This window comes from Jaculus jaculus, chromosome 2 (genome assembly GCF_020740685.1).
Source record: "Jaculus jaculus isolate mJacJac1 chromosome 2, mJacJac1.mat.Y.cur, whole genome shotgun sequence".
NCBI classification, from domain to species: Eukaryota; Metazoa; Chordata; class Mammalia; order Rodentia; family Dipodidae; genus Jaculus; species Jaculus jaculus.
In genome coordinates, this window is record NC_059103.1 from 38920320 (window position 1) to 38931274 (window position 10955).

Here is a 10955-nt window from a genome sequence, read left to right on the forward strand (position 1 = left end):
TTCATGACCTGACCCCTACACTTACATAATAGTGTTAATCTCTTAAATGATTAGAATGATGGGGAAGGGCAGACAGGAGAATTCCAATAGCTTAAATCTTTGTATTATTTTCAGTTGCAATGAGCACTGTTTTATATTTAATAGTGATTTTTTAAAAAAGGTACTAGCCAGGCACAGTGGTGCACCCCTTTAATCCCAGCACCCAGAAAGCAGAGGTAGCAGGATTGCCATGAGTTTGAGGCTACCCCGAAACTATAGTGAATTCCAGGTCAACCAGGGCTATAGCAAGACTACCTCAAAAAAACAAAAAGTATAGGAAGGCCAAACATACTTTTCTAAGTGTATTTAGTCTTCCTTTTCATCTTGGGAAAGTCAGTTCCCCACTCTGTTTGTCCCACACCCCCACGGTGTACAAAGTAGTAGGGCACATCTTATCCCAAGCCTTGAGGTTTCTGTTGGTGTAATTTCTATGTGTTACTCCACACTTTTACCTCCAAGATCAAGCCTTCCTCTGATGATGCAGTAGATTAATTTGCAGAGGTTTCCCTACTGCAATGCAGTTTGCAAAAGGTGAGAGTAATACGTAGAAAGTTGAAACTTAAAGGCTAGTAAAATGCAGAAAGAATAAAAAACATAATTATTAAACATGATCCTTACCTTTCTACTAAAAAACTGGGAGACAGAAATTGATAGAAATAGATATATTTGCAGTTTTGATTAGAACCGAGGAAAAATACATTCTCATTTCTGTCTGCCTTGCCCGTACAGTGTTATAATTTAAAGAAAAAGATTAAATGAGCTGAGACAGCTCAGTTAGTAAATAGCTTCCCATGCCAGAAGGAGGACCTGAATTAGAATCTCTAGCATCCCCACAAAAAGTGGATGTGATGGCACCTGTTACTCCAAGTGCTGGGAGGTAGATACAGGAGGATCCCTGGCTATTGCTGGCTAGCTAGTCTAGCTGAGTTGACGAAGTCTGAGTTCAGTGGCAGACCCTGGCTCAAAAAAGAAAAAAAAAAAAAGTAAGATGGAGGAGCCAGGCATGGTGGTGCATGCCTTTAATCCCAGCACTTGGGAGGCAGAGGTAGGAGGATTGCCATGAGTTCAAGGCTACCCTGAGATGACATATGAATTCCAGGTCAGCCTGGACTAGAATGAGACACTACCTTGAAAACCACCGCCACCCAATGGTGGAGGGCTGGAAAGATGGCTTAACAGTTAAGGTACTTACCTGCAAAGCCTAAGTACCGAGGCTCAATTCCCCAGTACCCATGTAAACCAGATGTACAGGATGGTGCAGGTGTCTGGAATTCTTATGCAGTGGCTAGAGGCCCTGGTGCACCCATTTTCTCTGTTTATCTGCCTCTTTCTCTGTCTCTCCCTCAAATAAATAAATAAAATATTTTTTTTAAATAAGATGGACAGAGATCAAGACACTTGATGCCTACCTTTGGTCTTCACACACATATAATGTGTGCACACCCACCTGCACATATGTACCCACACACAAGTAAGCATACATGTATGCACATCACACACATTAAAAACAGAAAAGAACAGGCTGGGGAGATGGCTCAGTGGTTAAAGGTACTGCTTGCAAAGCTTATTGACCAAAGTTTAATTCCCCAGCTCCTATGTAAAGCCAGACACAAAAAGTGGTATAAGCATATGGCATTCATCTACAGCAGTAAGAGACCCTGTTGCCCCCAAAACACACAGAGACACAAACACACACATGCAAATAAATAAATAAAATTTTAAAAATAGAAAAGAGGGATGGAGAGCTAGCTCAGTGGTTAAGGCACCTGGCTGCAAAGCCTAAGAACCTAGGTTTGACTCTCCAGTACCCATATAAAGCCAGATACACAAGGTAAGGCACGGGTCTGGAGTTTATTTGTAGTGACTACAGGCCCTGGCATGCCCATTCTCTTCCATAATTTTTTTTTTTTTTTTTTGGTTTTTCAAAGTAAGGTCTCACGCTGGTCCAGGCTGACCTAGAATTCACTATGTAGTCTCAGGGTGGCCTCGAACTCTCAGTGATCCTCCTACCTTTGCCTCCCAAGTGCTGGGATTAAAGGCATGTGCCACCACGCCCAGCATATGTAATTTTTTAAAAAAAAGATGAACAAAAACTAGATATGTGTACGCAAACTTAGCTGTGAGTCAAGTTAACAGAACTGGACTCTCCACCTCCACTGTGCACAACCATTTCACAACCCCTAACATATAATGGATCCAGACCAGGGGTGGGGAAGACTGGAAGCATATCAGAATCATCTGGAGAGCTTCCAAAATGTATCAGTGACTAGGTACCATCCAGAACAATTTAACAGGAAATTCTGAGAAACATGTGAGGCTCAAGCATCATCAAAGTGCTGAGAATAAATGACTTCTGAAAGCTGAGCCCTAAATGGGTCATCTATATCAGCCCCTCCACAGCTCAGGGGACACTGCTAAAGATGAGGCAGAAAGAATGTAAGAGCTGGAAAGAAGGGTGGAGTGTTCTGGCATGCTTTCTTCAGGACATGACATGGCTATTGCATTCATGAACTCAAAAGTAGCTGTGACTATCATTATATGACTTGCACATGAGTGGGCCCATCAAAATTCTCTCATGGGCCGGGCATGGTGGTGCACGCCTTTAATCCCAGCACTTGGGAGGCAGAGGTAGGAGGATTGCTATGAGTTGGAGGCCACCCTGACAATACAGACTGAATTCCAGGTCAGCCTGGGCTAGATTGAGACCCTACCTCGAAAAACCAAAAAAATAAAATTAAAAGTTTTTTTCTCATGGAAGGGGGAGGGCCTTGTGAGTTCCTCCATTGCCTGAGGACTTTTATACAGTTAAGGGTGCCTGGTGGAGAATATCACTAAGCCTATATCCTTCCTCAAGGATCTACAGGCAGTTAATGGCTACTGGGGGAGGGACAGACATTTTCTTCAGTGGTAAAGTGACCCTTCAGCCATTCTCCTGTAAGAAAACCGAATACTCTGTGTGTACAAGAAAAGAAGACAAAAAAAATGAAGAGGGACTGGCTGAGAAGAAACTGTGGGAGCAAGTATGAAAAAACAATTATGTATGTATGGAAATGCCAAAATGAAACCCATGATTGTGAATAATTAATATATGCAAATAAAGTGTCATAAAAGAAGTTTCCATAAAAGAAGTGTATGTGGTGGTACACACCTGTAGTCCCAGCTCTCAAGGACACTGAGGCAGGGCTGAGTTTGAGGCCAGCCTGAGCTCCACAGGCCTTGTCATGAAACAACAAAGAAAAGGAAAACTTGCAAACACATACCAAAGGAGACATAAGTATGAAGCACGGCCACACAGTACTCACACAGCTTAGTTTTTCACCATGGGCGACCTTGACTCATCTATACCCCAGCCTTATACCATGGCTCCAAATACACTTTATATGGGGCTGTGAGGTACTTCCATCAGGATCCACACATTATCTAGACTGTCTCTTCTCATGTTAACATCTATTCATGACCACTGCCAAGATTCATTATTTCATTAGGGGTTGCCACAAGGTAAGAAGTCTCTCCTGCATCTACTAGCTGGCATCCTTGTGTGATTCTTTGGCCAATTATTTAGCTACCTTCATGAGCGATCTGTACAGAAAAGGTCCATGAAGAGAGGCTAGGTTCTGTCTAATTCTTCATAATGCAATATGAAATACACAGCAAGCTTCCATAAGGTTTTCTTGCCCAAAAGAATCAGAACTTGAAAAGGCCTGTAGATCTAAATACCAGTTTATTGAAGAGTTTCACAGGGACAGAAAAGGCAACACAGCTTGCATGAAATAACTGGACACGTTATATGGTTTTTCAACAAGAAAAATACAAGAAAAAAAATGAGAGAGGGGATTAAGAATGGAAGAGACAACAACTATCACCCATCTGTAATGTGTGTAGCGCGTTTGTGTCCTGATTTGGACAAACTGATAAGGGGAGCAGCAGGGAACAATTGGGGAAATGTAGACACTAGATAACATAAGAGGACAGGCTGGTTGGGTTGAAAATGGATTTATATCAGTTAGCATGTCTTATAATCATGAACAAGTATTTAGCAGGTGGAATGGTACGTTTTGGATCTGTTTTAAAAATAATCTAGTGGTAAACAGGGTCACAGATGAAACAAGAGTGATCATTGGTTGGGAATCCAACATGTTCTTTGTTTTTCGTGTATGATCGAAAGTTGTCATAATAAAAAGCTTAAAAACAGATCAAAGCCCTCCCACTAGGTTAAGAAGTGACCAAAAGTTCATTTATTTAAGCAACATGCACCATTAGCGGTATTACAGCTTAAAGTGAACAAACCAGATTCAGGTCCCTGTCTTCTTGGACAAAAAGCAGCTGCTTGCTTTCTCAAGGTTGGGATGCACGTTGGAGGAAGTGCACGTTTGAGTCGTGGTGACAGTACCGTTATCACTTGGACCTGCGGGCCGGACAGCGGCTCACCACCATCTGGTGACCGCGGGACCTCGGCACCGGGGGCTCGCTAAGTCACTCTAATGGCTGCCGGGTCGAGACCTGGCGCTGCTGTTTCCAGGCAGAGCCGCAGCAGGCCGGTGGCGGGAGCAGGACACGCTGCCGCCCTCCATGATAGCGCCGAAGGAACCGTGGCCCGGGTGGCGCAGTGGGTGACCAAGCACAGCCGGCTCGGGCCAGGCCCCGGCCACCTACAGCACCGCGTCGGCCTCGCGGCGGGCAGGGAGGGCGGCCGGGCTCCGGCCCGGGCTCCGAACAGGGCGCGGCCTCTCTTGGCGGCGCTCCGGGGCTCTGGTTCCTCGCGCCGGGCCGAGCCCGGGCCCCGAGGCTGCGCGCCCGCCCCCCTCCGGCGCCCGGCCCCACTCACCCTCTCCCCGAGGCCCGGGCAGAGCCGAGGGCCGCGCGGGCCGCACTGCTCCGGGGCCCGGCGGCGCGCGGGCGGCGGCGCGGCGGCCGGAAGTGCGCCCCTGCGGGCCCGCGCGGCCGCTCTAGGGCGCGCCGGAGGTCAGCACTCGGTGGTTCCGCCCCCGCCCCGGCGCGGCTCCGGCCTCCCCGACGGGCTCCCGGCGGCAGGGGCCTGGCGATGGCGCCCCCGCCTCTTTCTCGAGGAGCTGCCAGCACGTGGGACGACTCCAGCGGCCACACCAAAACTCCTCGATAACTGGTTTTGTTTTCCCCATCGATTTGTCTGTGCCGTTTTAGACTTTGTGTGGGATTAATCTTTCTTTCAACTAGAACGTAAAAATTTAACTTTAGGGGACCTTAAGCAGGAAGGGCAGGAAACTGGGAATGGAAGATGACTTGGGCATCAGCCTGACCGTGTATGGTCCAGAGCCACTGCCCCATTTCAGTCTGTTGTTGGAAGGATGCCCTGAAGCATTTGTCTAAAATCCGAAGTTGGGAGTGGAGAGATGGGCTCAGTGGTTAAAGGTGCTTCCTTGCAATGCCTGTTGGCGCAGTTGCAATTCCCAGCACACCAGTTCACCAAATTCGTGAAGGAAAAGGATGGCTTTCTATAGGCAGTCAGCCAAGGACAGAGGCCCAAAGAGAACATGCACAGCACATTGTCTGCCCTGGCAACTAGAACTCACATCTGACCCAGTCTCATTCAAGATGGCTAAAAGTGGTCTGGAGAGGTTCCTCAACCGTTAAGGTGCTTGCCTGCAAAGCCTAACAACCCAGGTTCTATTCCCCAGTAACCACATAAAACCAGATGCAAAGTGGCACATGCATCTGGACATTGTTTGCACTGGCCAGCGGTCCTGGTGCACTCATTCTCTCTCTCTCTCCTTGCAAATAAATAGCTTAAAAAAAACAACAACAAAAAACGGCTAAAAGCAATTCCTCAGTCACAGCTCTTTCCGCTTCTTCCTCAGCCTAGCACACCCGGATGGGCTGACTCTCCTGAATTAGCTTTTTAGGTCCACTAGCCAATCAGGTCTCTCCCTTAAACACCCGAGTCTAATGGCAAGGGTCATCCTAATCAGATGTCTATGGGCCTGGCACGTGTATAATCTCTTTTATACCTGTTCCTCCTTCAGTCTGGGGGTTCTGCCTGAACACCAGTGTATAAGCCTCTCTCTCCCCCTTTGCGTGATTATTTTCCTACTTGCTTCCTACATGGGTTTTGTTTCTGGATGCCTTTTCACTTTGTTACATATATGATCTCTCTTTAAGCTCTGAGCCCTTTACTATCACACCTCTTAGCCTTTCCTGACTCCCTGTATTGATACAGGATTTGGGGGTTCAGGAGGGGTCTCCAAGAATGTATGAACCCCAAGTTTTGGGTTCTGTCCTACCTTTAATAATAAAGATGGAGTCAAGAAAGATAAATGGTGAATCATTAAGTTTATTTGGGGGAAATCATAAACTGTGGGGAATATTTAAGTGAGATTGGGGTTTAGGGAGGGAACCTAAACATGTGGAAAGTAGGAAACATGTTCTTATGTGGAAAACACAGCATAGTTTATTAGGTTCAGTTAAGAGAAACTGAGGTCTTTAGAAAAAAACTAGTACAGAATTGCAAACACATGGAAAGTAGAACTTAGATGTATATATATAGAGAGAGAGACTCAGAACCGAACACACATGGCATTTGCCATGTGCGTTCCTGAAGAGTGAAAATAAAGCAGAGATCAATCAATTCAGAAGAGAAATGGGTAATGAAGAGAGTTACACTCATAGTTACCCTGAGCTTAGAGTAGTTACACAGGTAACAGGCTTAGAGTTAGAGAGAGCACCCATGTGGTAGATCATAGAGTATAAGGAAAATATGTTATGTGGTAGATTCAGAGACCAGAGGAGAATCATCATACATGTAATTAAAGTGAGAAGTTACCCCAAACTATAAAGCAGAGGTAAACAGAAGAGTTTCCCCAGACCAAGAAACAGTATTATGCTCTCCGACTCCCACCCAACCTAACTAACTTGTGTCTGAGAACCACAGGGTAAGAGGTGGAAAGACCCACACACACCTAGGGTAAAGCCAGAAGAGAGAAGAGGAGAAGAGAGGAGAGGGGGAGAGGGAATGGAAGGCCACAGCCTTTATAGCACCAGATTAGGTATGTAAGGGGGAAACCTGATTGGCTGGTAAATTTCATGGGTGGCTCTCAGAGCCAGCCCCCCTGAACCATTTTTATTTAGAGAGCGTGTTAGACTGTGGCAGCAGGGGGCGCTGTGGAGCAGTCTGATCAGACAGGAGTTTCACTTTTGCCAGGCGTTCTGTTCTTGTGTCAAGGTCAGGTGATATGTGGGGTGGCATCCAATGGTTCTTTTTGAGCTTCAATCCCTGACTGAAAGTGACTACAAGAAGCTAGCTTTCTCCTATCCTGCTTCAGAGTGGACGTGAGGGGCTGGCACCCTCATGCTTTGCTTCCCACATGTGTGTGCATGTGCCTCTTCTGAATCTTTTGGCCTGGGCTCCCATGTTTTGCCTTTGACCTGTGGGCATATGTGCCTTCTCTACAGGTTTTTCCCCATAGGTTTTACCCATCTTCCCTCTCCCTTTCCAGCTGGGCAAAGAGGAGAATTCCCTTCTAGCTTGAGTCTTCCAGCTAGCCTAATCCCTAGATCCTAATTCCCCTTACAATAAACTTCATAATTTATAACCTACCCTTCTTGGGATCCATTTCAGTTATGTGCTAAATCAGACAAGAACTAAAAAGTTGGGGTTCACAGGCCTGGGATCTGCATTATCTGCCCCTGGACCCACATATCCTACATCAACAGCACGTGTGTCTGGAGTTTGTTTGCAGTGGAAAGAGACCTTGGAGCGTAAACACAGTCCAGGAAATGGTTTCCTTTCTAGCTGTTCTCAGGGTGCAATTTTTTTTTAAACTCTTGGGTTATTTGTTGTTCTCCTTGTCATAGGGGACCAGTCTATCTTAGAGGACATAAGAAAAACATACTTAGATGGAGAGGAGGAGTACACTGTCTTTAGAGTTACTTCTCAATAAGCTTAAACAGCACGTGACAATTTACTAGTATAATTTATACTATAAAACCAATAAGAAAGAAATAGAACTTCAGCTGAGAGACAAAAGAATGAATGAAAATGAAGAGGGCTGGAGAGATGGCTCAGCAGTTAAGGTGCTTGCCTGCAAAGTCAAAGAACCCAGGTTCAATTCCCCAAGAGCCATGTAAAGCCAGTTGCACAAAGTGGTGCATGTAACTGGAGTTACTTTGCAGTGGCTAGAGGCCTTGGTGCACCCATTCCCCCCACCCCCTCTCCTTACAAATAAGTTTTAAAAAAAGGAAGCCAGATGCGGTGGTGCACGCCTTTAATCCCAGCACTTGGGAGGCAGAGGTAGGAGGATTGCCATGAGTTTGAGGCCACCCTGAGACTATATAGTGAATTCCAGGTCAGCCTGGGCTAGAGTGAGAGCCTACCTCGGAAAAAAGAAAATGAGGGCTGGAGAAATGGCTTAGCTGTTAACGCACTTGCCTGCAATGCCTAAGGTTCCAGGTTCAATTCCCCAGTACCCACATAAGCCAGATGCACAAAGTAGCGCATGCATCTGGAGTTTGGTTGCAGTGGCTAGAGGCCCTGGTGTGCCCATTCTCTATTCGCATCCTTCTCTCCCCCCATCTCTCTTAAATTAATAATGAAATTAAAGATAAACAAGAATAATAATTTATAAAAATGAATGAAAGCCAGGTGTGGTGGCACATGCCTTTAATCCCAGCACTTGGGAGGCAGAGATAGGAGTAACACTGTGAGTTTGAGCCCACCCTGAGACTAGTGAATTCCAGGTCAGCCTGGGCTAGAATGAGACCCTACCTCGAAAAAAAAATCAAAAAAAGAAAAAAAGGAAACAAATGAATGAATAAAAATGAATAGATTCTCAGAGGAACATGGGTCACTTGTTACATATCCCAACATTGTTTAGGAGGCATATTAGGAGGGCAGAGACAAAAATTATTTAAAAGAAATTATGGCTGAAAAGCTCCCAAAATTTATTGAAAAGCAATAATTTGTACATCCAGAAGTTCAAGTGCAGAAAGGCAAAGACAACCAGTCACCTCCTAAACAGTAACAATAAGATAAACAAATGACTTCTTAGTGAGACAGTGGAAACTAGGAGGCAGTGGGACAGCACATGCAAAGCACTCAAAGAGTAAACAGCAACAACCAAAGCTGTCAGCTGTGAGCCCTAAGTCCAGCAACGCTACCTTTTTAAAATGAAGGCAAGGGCTGGAGAGATGGCTTAGCGGTTAGGCGCTTGCCTGTGAAGCCTAAGGACCCTGGTTCGAGGCTTGATTCCCAGGACCCACATTAGTCAGATGCACAAGGGGGTGCACACATCTGGAGTTCGTTTGCAGTGGCTGGAAGCCCTGGCACGCCCATTCTCTCTCTCTCTCTCTCTCTCTCTCTGCCTCTTTCTCTCTCTGTCTGTCTGTCGCTCCCAAATAAATAAACAAAAAAATAAAAAATATTTTTAACAAATGAAGGCAAGGGCTGGGGAGATGGCACTTGCTTTCAAAGCTTGTTAGCCTAGGTTTGATTCCCCAGTACCCACACAGTCAGATGTACAAAGTGGCACATGCATCTGGAGTTCGTTTGCAGTGGCCCTGGTGTGCCCATTCTCTCCTGCTCTCAAACACACAAATTTGAATATATGTATTTTTTGGTTTTTCAAGGTAAGGTCTCATTCTAGCCCAGGCTGACCTGGAATTCACTATGTAATCTCAGGATATCTTGGAACTCATAGTGATTATCCTACCTCTGCTTCCCAAGTGCTGGGATTAAAGGCATGCGCCACCACACCCAGCTATTTTCTTTTTTTGAGGTAGGGTCTCACTGTAGCCCAGGCTGACCCGGAATTTTAAATGAAGACAAAATACTTTCCAAGCCAAACAAAAGTGGAATTTTTTGCTAGCAGACATACCTCCTAGAATACAAAACTTTAGGCTAAAAGAGAGTGGCCCTCAATGGTAATTCAAACGTGCACAAAAACAGAGCAGACACCAGTGAAGGTGCATGCCTTGCATCTAAGCAGAAAGTCTTTTTTGTTTTTTTAATTTATTTGTTTGGAGACAGAGAGAGGGGTAGAGAAAGAGAGGCAGCATGGGCATAGCAGGGTCTCAAGCCACCACAGACAAACTCCAGAGGCAGGTGCCGCTTCGTGTGTCAGGTTCTATGTGAATCAAACCCAGGTCGTTGGGCTTTATAGGCAAACATCTAACTCCTGAGCCATCTCTCCAGCCCATGAAGAGCAAATTCTTTTTTTGGTGGGGTGGTGGTGGGTGAGGGAAGTTCCAAGCAGCACACAGCTTTGGTTGTCTCAGCCCTATGTCAGTAAGTCTTCCTTGTTACTTAAAAAAAAAAAATCATTTTATTTATTTATTTGAGGGTGAGAGAGAAAAAGGCAGAGAGATAGAGAAAAAGAGAGAGGGAATATGGGCATGCCAGAGTCTCCAGCCACTGCAAATGAACTCCAGACGCATGTGCCACCTTGTGTATCTGACATTAAATGGGTACTAGGGAACCAAACTCAGGTACTTAGGCTTGGCAGGCAAGTATTTTAACCACTGAGCAATCTCCTCAGCCCCCTTGTTACTTTTTTTTTTTTTTTTCTCCAAGGTAGGGTCTCTCTCTAGCCCAGGCTGACCTGGAATTCACTACAAAGTTTCAGGGTGGCCTCGAATTCATGGCAATCCTCCTATATCTGCCTCCCAATCGCTGGGATTAAAGACATGCGCCACCATGCCTGGCTCACCTTGTTACTTTTTATAGTTATCTAGTACTTGCCCACTGTATATTACAGTATATTCAGTGTATTGAGCTCGTTCCAATTTTATTTTGTTTTTGCTTTGCTAAAACAATATGAGCTGGCATAGTGGCATACATCTTTGATATCAGCACTCCAGAGGCTGAGGTAGAAGGATCCCTGTGAATATGAGGCCAGCCTGAGCTACAGAGTTCCAGGTCAGCCTGGGCTAGAGTAAGGTCCTACTTC

At 45.6% G+C, this 10955-nt stretch overlaps 1 protein-coding gene across 2 annotated transcripts in view; it reads right to left on the reverse strand.

Annotated features, from left to right (window-relative positions):
- Positions 1 to 4919, reverse strand: part of Elac1 (elaC ribonuclease Z 1) — a 28424-nt gene extending 23505 nt beyond the window's left edge. The window contains exon 1 of one of the 2 annotated variants that reach the window (XM_045144398.1): positions 4865 to 4919. The gene's annotated coding sequence lies outside the window, so the exon portion shown is untranslated. Of the gene's footprint in view, positions 1 to 4326; positions 4674 to 4864 lie in introns of those variants that run through there. The other variant, XM_045144397.1, reaches the window with a different exon arrangement.
- Positions 4920 to 10955: the final 6036 nt, after the last annotated feature.